At 44.9% G+C, this 14,444-nt stretch overlaps 1 protein-coding gene across 2 annotated transcripts in view; it reads right to left on the reverse strand.

Annotated features, from left to right (window-relative positions):
* The window catches only part of XIAP (X-linked inhibitor of apoptosis), a 550,605-nt gene extending 538,964 nt beyond the window's left edge, over positions 1-11,641 (reverse strand). The window contains exon 1 of one of the 2 annotated variants that reach the window (XM_086918504.1): positions 11,426-11,641. The gene's annotated coding sequence lies outside the window, so the exon portion shown is untranslated. The remainder of the gene's footprint in view (positions 1-11,425) is intronic. The other variant, XM_086918505.1, reaches the window with a different exon arrangement.
* Between the last annotated feature and the right edge of the window lie 2,803 nt (positions 11,642-14,444).

Below are 14,444 nucleotides of genomic sequence, written 5' to 3' on the forward strand. Positions count from 1 at the left end.
TGGGTCATTGAATCAGGTGACAGGTTCTCAAATATTCTAGATGCTCCTCCTACAATAAAATAAGAATATGACCAATGTTATATTTGTAGCCCTGATGAAGTCTGCTGTGACTGTAACAGAAACAGACAAAACACGTTGGTAACCTCTCAAAGCATGGGCAAAATTGGAGCAATGGAAACTAAATAAAGAACTGTTTGAACCCATGACCTAAACTCTTGACTTGTGTGTGCCCAGAGAACCCCTTCACAGTTGTATCAGTTGTCAATCAGCACTTTTGCATGTGTTAGATCAATTAGGAGACTGGCAGACACCAGTAAATGAGCTACTAATCAATAACAATTCCATAATCTAGCTGAAGGGTTAGGTAGCTTGAAGATGAAAAAAATTAGAAGCTGGCAGTAGTATACTGCCACACCCAAGTTTCTGGGACTTAACCAGAAAAGCATGCGGTGTTCACAAGTGTAAAACTACCTGTGGATTATCAATTTCACCTTGTAGGTGAGAGGGGTGCAGCTCAGACTATGACAATCAGCCTGGCACATTATCAGTAATATCTGAGTGTACAACTTCTGCTGAATAACCCAGACACCTAATAAAGGATTTGCACACTGAACTCATGTACAAGGAAGAGGGGCCTCTACCGCCTAATCCAAATTACGTCTGTGATACAAGACGCTGAAATTAGCTGTATCCTGCAAACAATTGCACAAACACTTAACGTAACCTTTTCAGTTACTCTATTTTATGAGACAGTAGGTCAGAGTACTGTGCCAAATTGCTGCCATCATTTGACATGTTTTAAACATTGTGTGTCAAGATGTGCCCCCAACGAACCATGATACAACAATGTCAGTGCAATTACACCAAAGTGAGCAGATGTGTATGTATTTATCCTTTTGAAAGATTAATACAAAGGATTCTGTATACAACAAAATATGCACCCTGTCGAAGCAGGAACCACAATCCTAGTCAGGGTAAGTCCGATATACACTAAAAGATAACCTGTGCTCACCCCCTGGTAGCTTGGCACAGAGCAGTCAGGTTGTCTAAAGAGGCAATGTGTAAAGTATTTGTGCAAAGCAACACACAGTTGAACAATGAAAACACCACAAAAAAGACTCCACACTGTTTTAGAAAAATAGACAAATTTATAAACAAATCCAGACCAAAGCGACAAAAAATCCAATAAGTAGAAGCTGAGATATGACTTTTTAAAGAATAAATGCGTTTCTAGCTCTTAGAAGTAATAAGCGCCTAACAGGGTTATCTGGTAGCACTAGACCGGGACAAAGTCAACAGTTCAGGCAGACCAAGATGGAGTACAGGCTAGGTGCAGAAGCCACGCAGTGCCAGTGAACAGAGTGCCTTGATCCTGGTTGCGACATCAAGATGTGGGGTGCAGACGAGCAATGATTCAATGTTGAGCCAGTTCGACTCCCGCAACCAGTTCAATGCACTGGTGCTGCTACACTTAGACTGGAGATGTGTCAATTTCTCTGGTGAAAGTATCTGGGACCACTTCCTATGAGTCAGGAGCAGAGTTAGAGACTTTTATAGCCCTGAGTCTCAAGCAACAACAGACAGGCCAAAAAACCCTTGGAGATCACTTTGGTTGCAAGGCAGAGTCCAGCTCTCCCTCCGCAGATCATAAAGCAGCAGGCAGCAGGGCACCACATCTGAAAAATAGGTCTTTCAGATCAGCAGTCCAGCAGTGTCAGTCTTTGATGCAGCACAACAGTTCTTCTGACAGAGTTCAGTTTTCTTTTTGTGTGTACACAGACAGAGCACATTCCAAGGTTATACTAAAGTCAATTTCTAAGATTAACAGTTAATTTTAAAAGAGAATCGGAGTGTGCATTTGGAACAATATATAATTAAAACTTTGAAAAGTAGTACATTGGAGGTTAATTTCAATCGGCAATATTCATCAGTGCTTAATTCAGGACCACCATTTCCAAATATTTCATTGCGAGATCTGGCCTGTTCCAGTCTGGCGATCCCAACCCCCTGACCCTGGGGTGGCCATGTTGCTCCCAGCATTGGATCTAAGTGGATCACTGAATACCTACCTGGATCAGTTGGCCCTTCTTACGCATTGCACAGATTCCCGTCTAGGATGGGGATGAATGGTGCAATTGAGCTAGTGTTGGTCAGATTGAAGTAGAAGCAGTGAGAGAAGTCTAATAAACAAAAGCAGTTACCCTCGTGTGCTCTACACCAGTGGCAACATGTTCACCATGATCAGTAAAAATAAAGACTGCCACAGAGGAACACAGCTGATGGCCCATTTAGTATATGGTGGCAACTGCCATCTTTGAAGACAGGCTGTCCAGTGATATACTGACAAGCACCAGGCTTATACAAAAGCAGTAGATCTACATCCAGTTTCTTTGCATCAAGGTGGCAGGACTGACCTGTCTCTCCTCATAAACTCACTTTCTCAAAGACACCTGATCTTCCTGATGCTCCACTGAACCTGTATGAGAGTGATACCAGTCAAAAACCTGCTTTGGGGCTCCCAAACACCTCCCTTTTTTTCTGACGTTCAATGAAGTTTCTGTCCTGTTCGCTCTTCCTATGTAGGAGCATACCAGATGGGACTGTTGGGAAATTGCTCATTCAGCTTGCCAAACTAAATACAATGTCTTGGTTGGTTGCATCACTACATAAGCCCTTGCATTCTACCAGTTAGAGCCTGACAAAAGGTATATAGAATCTTAGGATGCAAGGATGACTAGTTTGTTCTGCTGGTTGGTAAACAAATACAAGTCTCTCTTTGGAAGGAGACTGGGTTAGTTTGTTGGGAAGGGGGCAGCAAGCGAGCAAGAAAGTGGGTACGACTGGGTTGTGCCTATGGGTGGCAGTGCAGTTGCCAACTAGATGTGAAGTGGAGGAAGTCTCTTTGCTAGAAAAGGATGGTTATGGTGAAATTCCTAGAGGCTTTGTGATTGAATGGGTTGTGGCTGCAGACTGTATCGGGGTTGAGAATTTAGAGACTGAGCAAACTTGTATGTATCCTCGTGAAACATCTTGAGGATGAATAAGGAAGGTGACTTCAAGATCTGATGTCAATGGTTTTCTGGCAGTATGCCACCATCCAGTCTTTTTTCCATCACACTATCATTGATGCTGCAAAAGCCTGCTGTGCATTTAGGAAGATAAGTGAAGAACTGTAGGAATCCATTTTAAGAATGCTCTTTTATGAGAGATTACATTATCACTTTCCCACCTCATTGGGTTGTGTCCAATCTTCTATTTATTTATTTTATTTTGAAGGTCTTATATAGCGCAAACAAGATCCTTGGGGATATCAGAGCGCTTTACATAAAGTCAGGCTGGATATACAAAACTAATAAATGCAGGCACATCAAGTCTACATAGCAAATGGACCAAAGTGAAGCAATGGGTTACAAGGACAACATATAACCGTTGAGTTAGGTCGCGGTCAGAAAGCGTGCCAATCCAGTCTAGTGGCCCCTTGTGGAAGAGAGGGTTAATGGTGAGGGGATGAATGGTCTCCGCGATTCCAAAGTCTAGGAGTAGGTGAGTTTCGCCATGAGGAGCGCTTTCACTTCCTTTTTTAATGAAACAGCAGAGGCGTTCAGTCTGGTTTCTGGAGGAAGGGCGTTCCATATCCTGGGTGCCATCCTAGAGAAGGATCGTTTATATGTTTTCTTCCTGTTAAATCTTTACGGTTTCAGTAGCAGATTTTCAGCACTTCTTGAGGCTCTTGTCCCACCCGCGACCGTCTACTTCTGTGTGAGGTAGCTGGGTGCTTTGTGGTGTAAGGCCCTATGCGTCATGCATGAGATTTTTAGGTGAATTCTGGCTTCCAGCGGGAGCCAGTTAAGGCGTTTCAATCTGGGGAGATATGTGAGCTTCTTTTCGAGCCAGTGATGAGTCTCGCTGCTGCATTTAATGAGGCTCTTAGGGGTGCTGTTGTAGCCTTAGGTAGACCACAGAAAGAAACAATTCCATACTCCACCCGAGGGATAACTAGTGCTTGTACTGCCAGCTTGAAATCATTAGCTGGCAAGAATGGTTTCAGCTTCCTCAGTGTGGTAATCTGGAAGTTTGCTCCGTTTGTTGCATTGCTAATGTGTTTCTGCATAGTTCGGTTGCTGTCAAGAGATATTCCCAAGGATTTAGCTGAGTCTACAAAGTTAGGTTCAACGTTGAATGCAGTAATATGTTTGATCAAGTCTTGCATAATGGGGACTTTGGCGGGAGGAGCTATTTATTAATATATATATATTTTTTTTTATTTATTTATAAGATTTATAGAGCGCATGGCTGCCCGTGAGCGTCCCAGCGCTAGTAAGTGAGCTAGTGCAGAAAAGGGAAGGAAATTAAGGGAAAAGCCAAGTTTTCAGAAGTTTACGAAAAGAAAGAAGATTGGGTTGGGTGCGGATGTCAATTTGAAGTGAATTCTACAGTTTGGAGGCATTGAATGAAAAAAGGCGTCACCCAGATCGAGCCTTCTTGATCCTGGGCATAGAAGCCAGGTGAAGGTGAGTGGAGCGAAGGGTTCTCATAGTTTTGTAAGGGATAATGAGATCTTTTAGAAGGGGGGGGGCATTACCATGGAGAATTTTATCGGTGGTACAGAGAGTTTTAAACTGAACTCTTTCCAGTATCGGTAGCCAGTGAAGTGAGCTAAGAGCCGGTTTCTCTGAGCACCGATTATTAGTGCCAGTAGGAGCCTGGCGGCTGTGTTTTGCACGACCTGCAGTTTGGCAGTGACTTTCTTAGGGGCCCGAGGTAAAGAGCATTACCATAGTCCAACCCGGACAATATAAGGCCCTGGATCAGAAGCTTCCTAGACTGGAGGGGGAGCAAAGGTAGAATTTTACGGGAAGTGCGAGGAGGCCGTAACAGGTTCCCATGGTTTTCCTGGCTTGAGTGTTAAACGTGAGGCCTTGGTCCGGCCAGATTCCCAAGCTTTTAATGTCTGGTTTCGGGATCGGAGGCGGACCCATGCAGGGAGGCCACATAGTCTCTGGACAAAAATGAGATTGGTTACCTATAGCCAGAATCTCCGTTTTGTCACTATTTAACTTGAGATGGGACCTATCCATCCAGCTAGTTATGTCTTTGAGACAGGAGTAAAGGTCTGTGGAGGGGTGATCCAGCTGGCTCAGTGATACAATGAGTTGGGTGTCATCGGCGTAGGTCAAATGTTTGACACCATGTGGGGGAACAATTTTCTCAAGGGGAGACATGTACACATTGAAAAGCGTAGGGCTCAAAGATGAGCCCTGGGGGACGCCACAGCGTACCGGGGTTATGTTGGAGATGGAATTGCCCTCCGCGACCTGGAAAGAACGGCTATGGAGAAAGGATTTCAACCAGGACAGGGCAAGTCCAGTGACCCCCAAACCCTTAAGCCGATGGACCAGGGTAAGATGATTCACGGTGTCAAAGGCTGCGCTCAGATCCAGGAGGATCACTGCCACAGATCCTCCTGAATCTAGGATCTTTCTAGCCTCTTCTACCACCGCAATCATAGCTGTTTCCGTACCCTGGCCCGGGTGAAAGCCTGTCTGTGAGGGCTGGAGTAAGTCCTTTGATTCAAGGTAGTCGGATAGCTGGCGGTTAACAAATTTTTCTGCCACCTTGCTAATACCTGGCAGAAGGGAAATGGGCCGATAGTTGCTCAGCTCCAAGGGATGGGATCAAGGTTGGTTTTCTTGAGCAGGGCTTTTACTATGGCCCTCTTCCAGCTCGGAGGGACAATGCCCTGTGAGAGGGAGATGTTGATCAAATTCGCCATAGGAGCAAGGATGGTAGGTGCGACTAACTTTAAGATGTTGAATGGGGCTGGATCTCGCGGGGAGCCGCTTTTAATTGATTGGACAATGGGAGAGAGTATGTCTTCTGTGATGGGCAAAAATGTTTCTAACCTAAAAACAGTTTGCTGTGATACTGAAGGGAGCAGTTCTAATAGGTCGTCAGGTTTATGTAAAGGGAGATGTTTCAAAATGTTTTGAATCTTGTGGTCAAAAACCTGGGCTAGCTCATTGCAGCGGTGATTGGAAGGGTCCAAGGGACAGGGGAGTCAGGGGTTTTGAGGAGCTTTTTCACTATACGAAAGGTTTCTCTTGACGAGTTTGAAGAGGATCTAATTTTTCCTTCAAAAAATGCAGCCTGTGCAGATTTAAGGGCCTTTTTATAATTTAGAATCGTAAGTTTATAATCCTGCTTTTTTGGGGGATCAAAATGTTTCCTCCATTCCCTTTCTGTTTTTTTGCAGAGTTTTTTTAGGAGACGAACCTCCTTAGTGAACCAGGGGGAGGAGGTCTTTCCCCGTGGTTTAAGGGCATGTTTTTTCGGGAGAACTATGTCCAGTGAGTTTTCAATCCACATGGAAAACTTGGTGTCTGCTGATACAGGGTCGGAGTCACGAGTAGGAGGGTAGAGCTCCAAGATGTGTCTCCATTTTTCCGATTCCAGTTTTGACCAAGGGCGTGCGAGCGTGCTGGGGACAGATCTAGGGCGAGGAATAGCAGGAATCCGCCAGCTGAACGGTATCAGGAAATGGTCTGACCAGGGTACAGGGAGGGGTGCCAGCACTTTAAGATCAGCAAGATTGGAAAAAATAGGATCTAAAAGATGCCCTAATGTATGGATGGGTTGGCAGTTTCCCAGGTGGAGCTGATAAGCCGCTAAGTCCAGTGCCAGTTCGGCTGCTAAATTGTCTCCAGCATTATCAAAATGGATGTTTAAGTCTCCTAAGATCATAAAGTTAGGGAGTTTACTAGACAAAGCAAGTGACATTTCCAGAAAGGAACTACAGAATTGTCCAATAGAACCTAGGGGGCGGTAGATAAGGATCCCCGAGAGAGAATTACAAGGGGAGACTTGAATGACAAAATGGGCATTTTCGCAGTCTGATATGGGGCTGCCGCGAAGGCGGCAGGAAAGATGATCTTTATATATTACTAGCAGCCCGTCCCGACGTTGTCAGGTATGAATTGCTGCCGGCCAGTAGTATATTGTTTTTTAGGATTTCGTTTTGATAGCATTTCTTATCTGTGACAGGCCTTTGAAACGCTCTGATTCACAGTGCACTGCTGATGCACTTAAGAGTGCGCGTTCAGTAGTGTGTGAACTCGAGTTTCCCTACTTTATTTTTCCTTGCAATATATTATAGCGCGAACTCAACAACATGGCATGAGCACAGTTTACATTACAGAAGAACACATTCATTTGTGGTAGGCACGGGGAGACAAAGCGATTTGCCTGGAATCACAGGATGTTGAGGTGATGCAGAGAATCGAACGTAGCTCCCCAGCTCTAAAGTTCGCAATTCTAGAACTTGTGGCGGGAGGTGTGGCCATCAATGAGAGAGACCTGTGCATTTTTCAAATCGGTGGTGAAAAAATATGAGTATGTTGCTGGAGATGTGGGCCGCAGTGCCACCAATGTACATACCGGGGGAGGGTAAACACCCATTATTCCGCAACTTTCTTTCCGCATACCATCACTCCGCATACTTTCATTACGAAAGTACCATGACTCCGAAATGCCATTATAACGCATGGCATTACATTTGATATGCTTTTACCACGCATACATTTACAACGAATTTCGTTGTAAATGCATGAATGGTAAAAGCATGTTTTTTTTTAATGTTTGGATAAGGTAAGTATGGGTATAGGGGTATATGTTTTGGGGTACTGAGGTATATGTTTTGGGGTGTTTGGGTATTTTAAGGGTTCAGATATAGTTTGAGGTTTAGGGATAGGTATGGGTTTTGGGGTACAGGGGTATTTTTAGGGTTCAGGGCTAGGTTTGGGTTTTGGGGTACAGGGGTATTAAGGGTTCAGGGCTAGGTTTGGGTTTTGGGGTACAGGGGTATTTTTAGGGTTCATGGCTAGGTTTGGGTTTTGGGGTACAGGGGTATTTTTAGGGTTCAGGGCTAGGTTTGGGTTTTGGGGTACAGGGGTATTTTAGGGTTCAGGGGTAGGTTTGGGTTTTGGGGTACAGGGGTATTTTTAGGGTTCAGGGCTAGGTTTGGATTTTGGGGTACAGGGATATTTTTAGGGTTCAGGGGTAGGTTTGGGTTTTGAGGTACAGGAGTATTTATAGGGTTCAGGGCTAGGTTTGGGTTTTGGGGTACAGGGTATATTTATAGGGTTAAGATGGGTTAGTGTTTAAGGGTGTTGGGGTATTTTAAGGAGTAAGGGTGGGCTATGATTATGGGGTGCAGGAGTATTTAAAGGGAGCAGGGTGGACACCCGGAGCTGGAATGTACAGAACCTGGGAAGAAAAAACAATGAAATATTGGGGACAACGCTCGCTTTTTTTTTTCCATAATCCCGCGACCCGCACACACCCACGCCCCCAGCACACGCCCACAGCACAACGCAGACACGCCCACAAGGGACTACTTTGCTGGCACGGTTCTTTTACCTTTAAAATGTATATGGTCGGCGTCTGCATAGCCTATGTCCTTCTGCTGCAACTGCCCTTTCCAACGCTGTATTGGGTGTTGTGATTGGTGCTGTGGATCCTGAGATTACCCGCCTCAAAGGTTTGGGCTCTCTCCTTATTATATTAGTATAGATCTAGATTGCTATCCCCCCTCCCTTTCCCTTAGATCGATCAAGATGTTGGATGAGGAAGCCTGGAGGCAAAGCCTGGGCGATATCAGGGTCAGAGTCTGGGGATAACCACGTTTCTGTTAAAAACAGAACCTCAAGCTGGTGGTCTTCTAGAAGTATGGAGATTTCCAGAGCATGTTTAGGCAGGGACCTGCAATTTAACAGAGCCATGTTAATAGTAATGTCAGAAGTGTAAGAGGGCTTATCAATAGATATCGTATATGAGCAATGGAGGCAGTAACTGAGAGGGTTCCAAATTGTAATTGAATGGGCGCAGGGAGGCAGGTGAAGCGGTCTTATTTGAAGCAAGGAGTCCCTAGAATACACCAAAGGGATCTGAGGTTTAGAGGATATAGTGCTGAACCCTGGACCCGGTCTGGCGCAGACGGGCTTACCTCTGGCGCGCCCGCTGCGCGGTCGATTCATGGCGTCTAAATACTGCTCCACCTGCCGCCTAGCTCCAGCGTCGGGCGTGCCAGGGGGAGTGTCAGGCCGTGTGTGTCCGCCCTCCACTCAAGCAGCGTCAGCTGTGGTGGACCAGGGTCGGAGCACACGAGCCTGAAGCCTGTGCCTAGTGCCAAAATCAATGTAATATAGGCAGCGTGATTTTTAAAAACATGCACCAGTTCCAGACAGGTACATTTTAAAATAAGCAAGCTATTAGAAGGAATTCGTTTTTTTGAGCGTTCAATTTGAGGAGATTTTCTGCCAACCAAGCCTGGGTGTTCCTGAGCGTTGTATTGAACACTTTGATGTCTTCTAGGGAGTGAATCTTGAGATAAAGTTGTGTGTTGTCAGCGTACATATGATATTGTACGTTAGACGCATGTAGCAGTTCGGTGAGAGGTTCCAAGACAAAGTTAAACAGTGTTGGAGATAGTGAGGAGTATTGTGGGACCCCCGATGTGACTGGTACGGGATTGGCCAGAGTGTTGCTGACCTTGTACTTTTGTGTTCGGTTATGGAGGAAGGAGGTGAACCAGTTTAGCACTGATCCCGATAGCCCCATTCTCGGTTTTAAAGGCGACCCAAGGCATCACCTTAACGGGCGTTTGGTAATTGCTACCCAGGTAGTGGATAATGATCCAGTCCTGTTTGCCTGACCAAGGAGGGTGATGTTTCAGATTGGTTCTGTCTTTTTTTTTTACTTAGCCAGCATGAGAGTTTATCATTGGTGGTGATGTCTGAGATCCGTCACAAGACACCTCATACTCAAAAAGATTGAAGTGCATCTAGTTGTGTGTCATGTGTATGTCTTCAGGCAAAACTATTTGTATGGTCACTCTAGATTTCCACCCTCTGTCCCAGCTATACAGATCACATAGTTGATAGAGGGCATTATGAGCTCTGCTTCATTCATTAGCTGCAGGTACCTGGGTGCAATGCATTGGTGTTGCATCTTGAAAGATTTCAGGTCTTACAAAATATCAGTTGGCCAATTGTCAGTTCAGTGCTTGAAACAGTTCGTAGATGGGAATCATTTTTTTCTGGCTTGGGGATCATTTCATTGGCTGAGACTGGATGACATTTAATTAGTCTAGTTATCGATTAGTTCAAGGAGGCTGCAGGAATTGCCACTGGTCCTTGCCCTCCCGATGGTCGGGATGTGCTCTGGTGGCACCGGCTATTCACTGGCAGCACTTCCTGGATCTAATTCTAGAAGACTTCAGCAACACTGGGGATGCAGAAACATTGGCATTTGTGTCACCTAATGGCAACTTGAGTTGAGAATATTATGTACCATGAGTATAGGTCTAGCAGAAGCTAGTGAGTTCCAGAATTGAAGTAAATCTTTGAGAACTATCTCTACCCGTTGACTTTAGCCACAAGTTCATCTAATGGGGTGCTGTCGCAGCACTCTTTTTTTGACTACCTGGTTAGCGAAGTTTATATTTAATGCATTAATTATTTAGCCTGGATGACAGGGGGAGAGTGATGGTAGTAAAAGGGGGGGGGGGGCAGAATTTTTTAATTCTCGCCTACGGCGGCAAAACACTAGAAACAGCCCTGCCAGCAGCGAAGCAGGCCCAAAAACTCAATCACTTGAGTTAAAGAACAAGCCAAAGCACAGAGAAGAGCCCTCACGTGCTCCATTTTCACTATCTATGGCGACCCCTGACAGTAAACACTACTAGACTTTGATGGGACTTGGGGGCTCAGCATCTCTCAGGGAAGTAACCTTAAGTTAAATGCAAGTGAGACACGCATTTGCAGGTTGAGTCAAGTATTCACAGTACCTAACCTCTTAATGCATTGATCTTCACACCTATGCCTTGTGCAAAGCAGCTCCTACAGAGGTTTCCGGAAGAAAAAAAACACTTCTGAGAACTCTCCAACAGGCTCCTTCATATGACAGGAGAAACTGAATAAGATTTCCATTTACATTGTCCCACCACAATTTTCTCACCTCTTGTTCTACCTTAACGAGGTTCTAGAGTTAGTGTATTATTTTTAAACTCGTGTTGAATTGTTCTGTGATTTAACGAGTACCTTTCGTGTAGTTATTTGCAGAACATCACTTACCGTGATGTCATTACGTAAGATAAATAGTTAAGTCTCATAAGAATTTTCACATGACAGCTTTGTCGGCACAGAGAAGAACGTCCAGCGTCCTAGCAGATGTTACTGGAAAAGTGAGGGGGCAGATGTGAAGGGAGGAGGGGGCAAATCTGGAGTGATCACCAGGACCGCCTCCTCCAACTTGGCCTCCATTTTGCTGGGAGACCGTCACTCAATGACACTACGCAGAGCGTGTGGCGCATCCGCACCAACAAAACACTCTAAACTTTCAAAACCTTCGCAGCCATACTGGAACATACCTCGTAGCCAGCGCCAGTCCTCGCCGCTCGCAAGGCCAAAAGCTGCACGGAATAGGGGCTGTGGGAAGGGGGCTGTTTTGAAAGGGGTGGGTGAGTAAGGCAGAATTTGTGTCGCGAGCAGTTCTAGCTCGGAGCCCCTTGGTGGAGTGGAGCACGCGAGCGCCACTTGCTGGCCAGCGAATTTCACGATCTCCGACTAGGGCGGAGCGCCACCTACAGGCTGAAACTAGAAAATACATCCTGCAACAAAGACTGGAACAGACTCGAGCAAGGTGCGAGCACTGTATCATAAAGAACGGAGCCCTGCGTGCGCGTACCGCGAGATGCTCTGTAGTCTTTCTTTTATTTCTAATGGACGGCTTCGCGGCCTGTTGTCACTTGTGATCAACGGCCATGTTGGTTTGACGTAGGGGGTTTTGCCGAGTTTCTCACAGATTATACGTTTAAAGTGTCCCAGGTCGGTGACTAACTTCTAAAAATGCTTATTTCAATCGTTATTGTGTTTACAAGTGTAGATGTGATAGGCGACATAAAATGTGACATATATATTTTCCAAATCTTTCTTTGCTGGGCATTGACATAATTCCAGATATTTTTTCAGTGCGTTTGGCTGGGAGTGTTCGAGTTTTTATTTTTTCGTTCTAAGCTACGTTGGGTGAAGCCTTTTTTCTGTTTCCATTGCTACCGCCTCAGCCCAGAGGCCGTGGCACGCGCTGCTTCTCCCTGTGCGCGCAGCGGTCGCGCGCTTCCCGCTAGGGCTGTTTGCCCGCTCACAGTTGCCCACGCCCACTGGGGCTCACGAGGGTTTGACTGTGCCCGTAATGGCGGTCTTCTCAGTGTGTCGAAAATCTCAAAGCTTCCACAGGCGCGCCGGGCTCTTTCGTCGCTTAATAGATACCTCAGCAATGCAGTGGACAGTTTAAAGGATGCATACAAACATTAACAGGATTGGGAGAGAAAGAGTTTTAAAAAGTGTGCGGTGCCACTGTGTGCATGGGGCTGGGAACAGAGACACTTGTTATCTCTTCGTCCCCACCCATGCTTCGTCAAAAAGTACAACGCCCTTTCTATTTGTGACACTCCTAGTTCTAGCATTTCCCATAAGCTCATTTAGTGACGTTAGATGGCCCGCCCTACGACCACGCACTTAATTATTTTGCGCCAGTTCCTAGGCTTGTGCCTCTCGAAACGTCATTATGAATGGTTGCTTTGCAAAAACAAAACAACAATACATTACGCGAATGTGTGGGCTGCACGTACATGTACATCACGATGCAAACCAGAGCAAGAATATTAGATGATATAGATCTGTTATACATAGGTTTTAAAGAAAATGAGATATTACCATGTTTTCCCAGTGTCACGAGTCTTGGCGGTTACAGGACGTGCTCGTCTCTCGTTGGTTAAAAACAACTAGATGCGCGGCAAGTCGTAGCTTTATACAGTGTCATCTTTATTTTGTTTTGGCAGACAGTATTATCGGTTCCCTCATAATCGTTTCAACACATGAGGAAATTAAGCACTTGCTTGGATGTTGGCATGGCAAATATTTTATTATTGGTTGTAACTTTACAATGCAAGTGGTTTGCAATTAACTGTATGAAGCTGCGGGAATGGCAGAAGACTGATATAGAAACAAAATAAAAACAAGCATTGAAAATGAAATAGGTCTCGCGTTTGTTGGTGTTGGAGCTATTGCATTGTAAATAGAAATGTTTTTTTACTTATGTAATACATCTTGTATTTGGTGCTATTGGCGTTGTAAATGGCAATTTTTCTAACTTATGTGTTATGGAGTATATATGTATATGGTATGTTGTGGATTTATGTGGCTTGAACTAGTTAGCAGTTTAATTGTGCGGAGTCGATTTATGTATTGGAATTATGTGGCATGGTGTGCTGTGGAATTATGTGGATAGTAATTAAGTGGTATTGAGTACTGGAATTATGTGGAGTGGAATGTAATTATGTGGTACTTTGTGTTGTGGAGTGGTATGTAGGGGAGTTTAATGATGTGGTGGGCTGCCTGCCATGGCACACAAACGCCTGTAAATAATACTTTTTAAATTGCAAAATACACAATGTAAATAGCCAAACATGAATGCACTTGGTAAGGAGACCACCTGGTGGTCTCCTTTCTGCAGATAAATAAGGGCAGGACACAAGGATGAGAGGGGCAAGTAACAGGTAGCTAGAAAGGGTGGGGCACAAAGTTTGCAATTAATCTAGGATAGTTTAGGCGAAAACCTATTACCTTCCCATTCTGGCCAAAACCCAGCAGGTAAGTCTATTAGGGGTGGGGAGTTAGACACACTTAGCAGACACTGAATTTTCATAAATATGGACATGGTGGGTCCAAGACAGTGAGAGAATTTGAGATTGAGACGTTTGTTGCACCTGTCTAGAAAGACAACTGAGTGGGCTAGGCACAATACTGCACTGCAGACCTGTAATGCCACTGCAACGCCATCTAAAGACGACAGGTTCCACGCCCATTGGAACCAATGCAGTCCCTTTTTCCTCCTCCAATTTCGTCAAGTAAATAAATCAGATCGTATAACTAACACTAACTATAAAAGCACCAAGAAAAATTGATCTTTCCGCCATTTAAATATGCAGTACTTGTAACCGGTAAGGCGCCTTTACAAAATGTACACAATATGGGGTAATATGTACATCCCTCTATCGCCACAGAAACGTCACTTTTAGTGATGTTTCTGTGGTGACAGAGGCTTCTCCCTATTTATAAGGCAGCGTTAAGCCACTTAGCATGGCTTAACGCTGCCTACTAAATAAGACCCCCTTTATCGCTATGCTTAGTTAGAGAGGGGTGGGCAGTGGGTGTTGCGGTAGGCATTCCACCGCAACACATTGATTTTGACACTGCCCCCTATTTACGAGGGCAGCGTAAATAGGAGGCAGCGCCAAAATTAAGACCAGGGAAAACCTGCTCTTAAGTTGGTGAAACGGGGAGAAAAACTATATTTATCCTAGTTTTTTCTATTTTTGCACACATGGA

The sequence above is a fragment of the Lissotriton vulgaris genome, chromosome 4_1, assembly GCF_964263255.1.
Source record: "Lissotriton vulgaris chromosome 4_1, aLisVul1.2, whole genome shotgun sequence".
Taxonomy (NCBI): Eukaryota; Metazoa; Chordata; class Amphibia; order Caudata; family Salamandridae; genus Lissotriton; species Lissotriton vulgaris.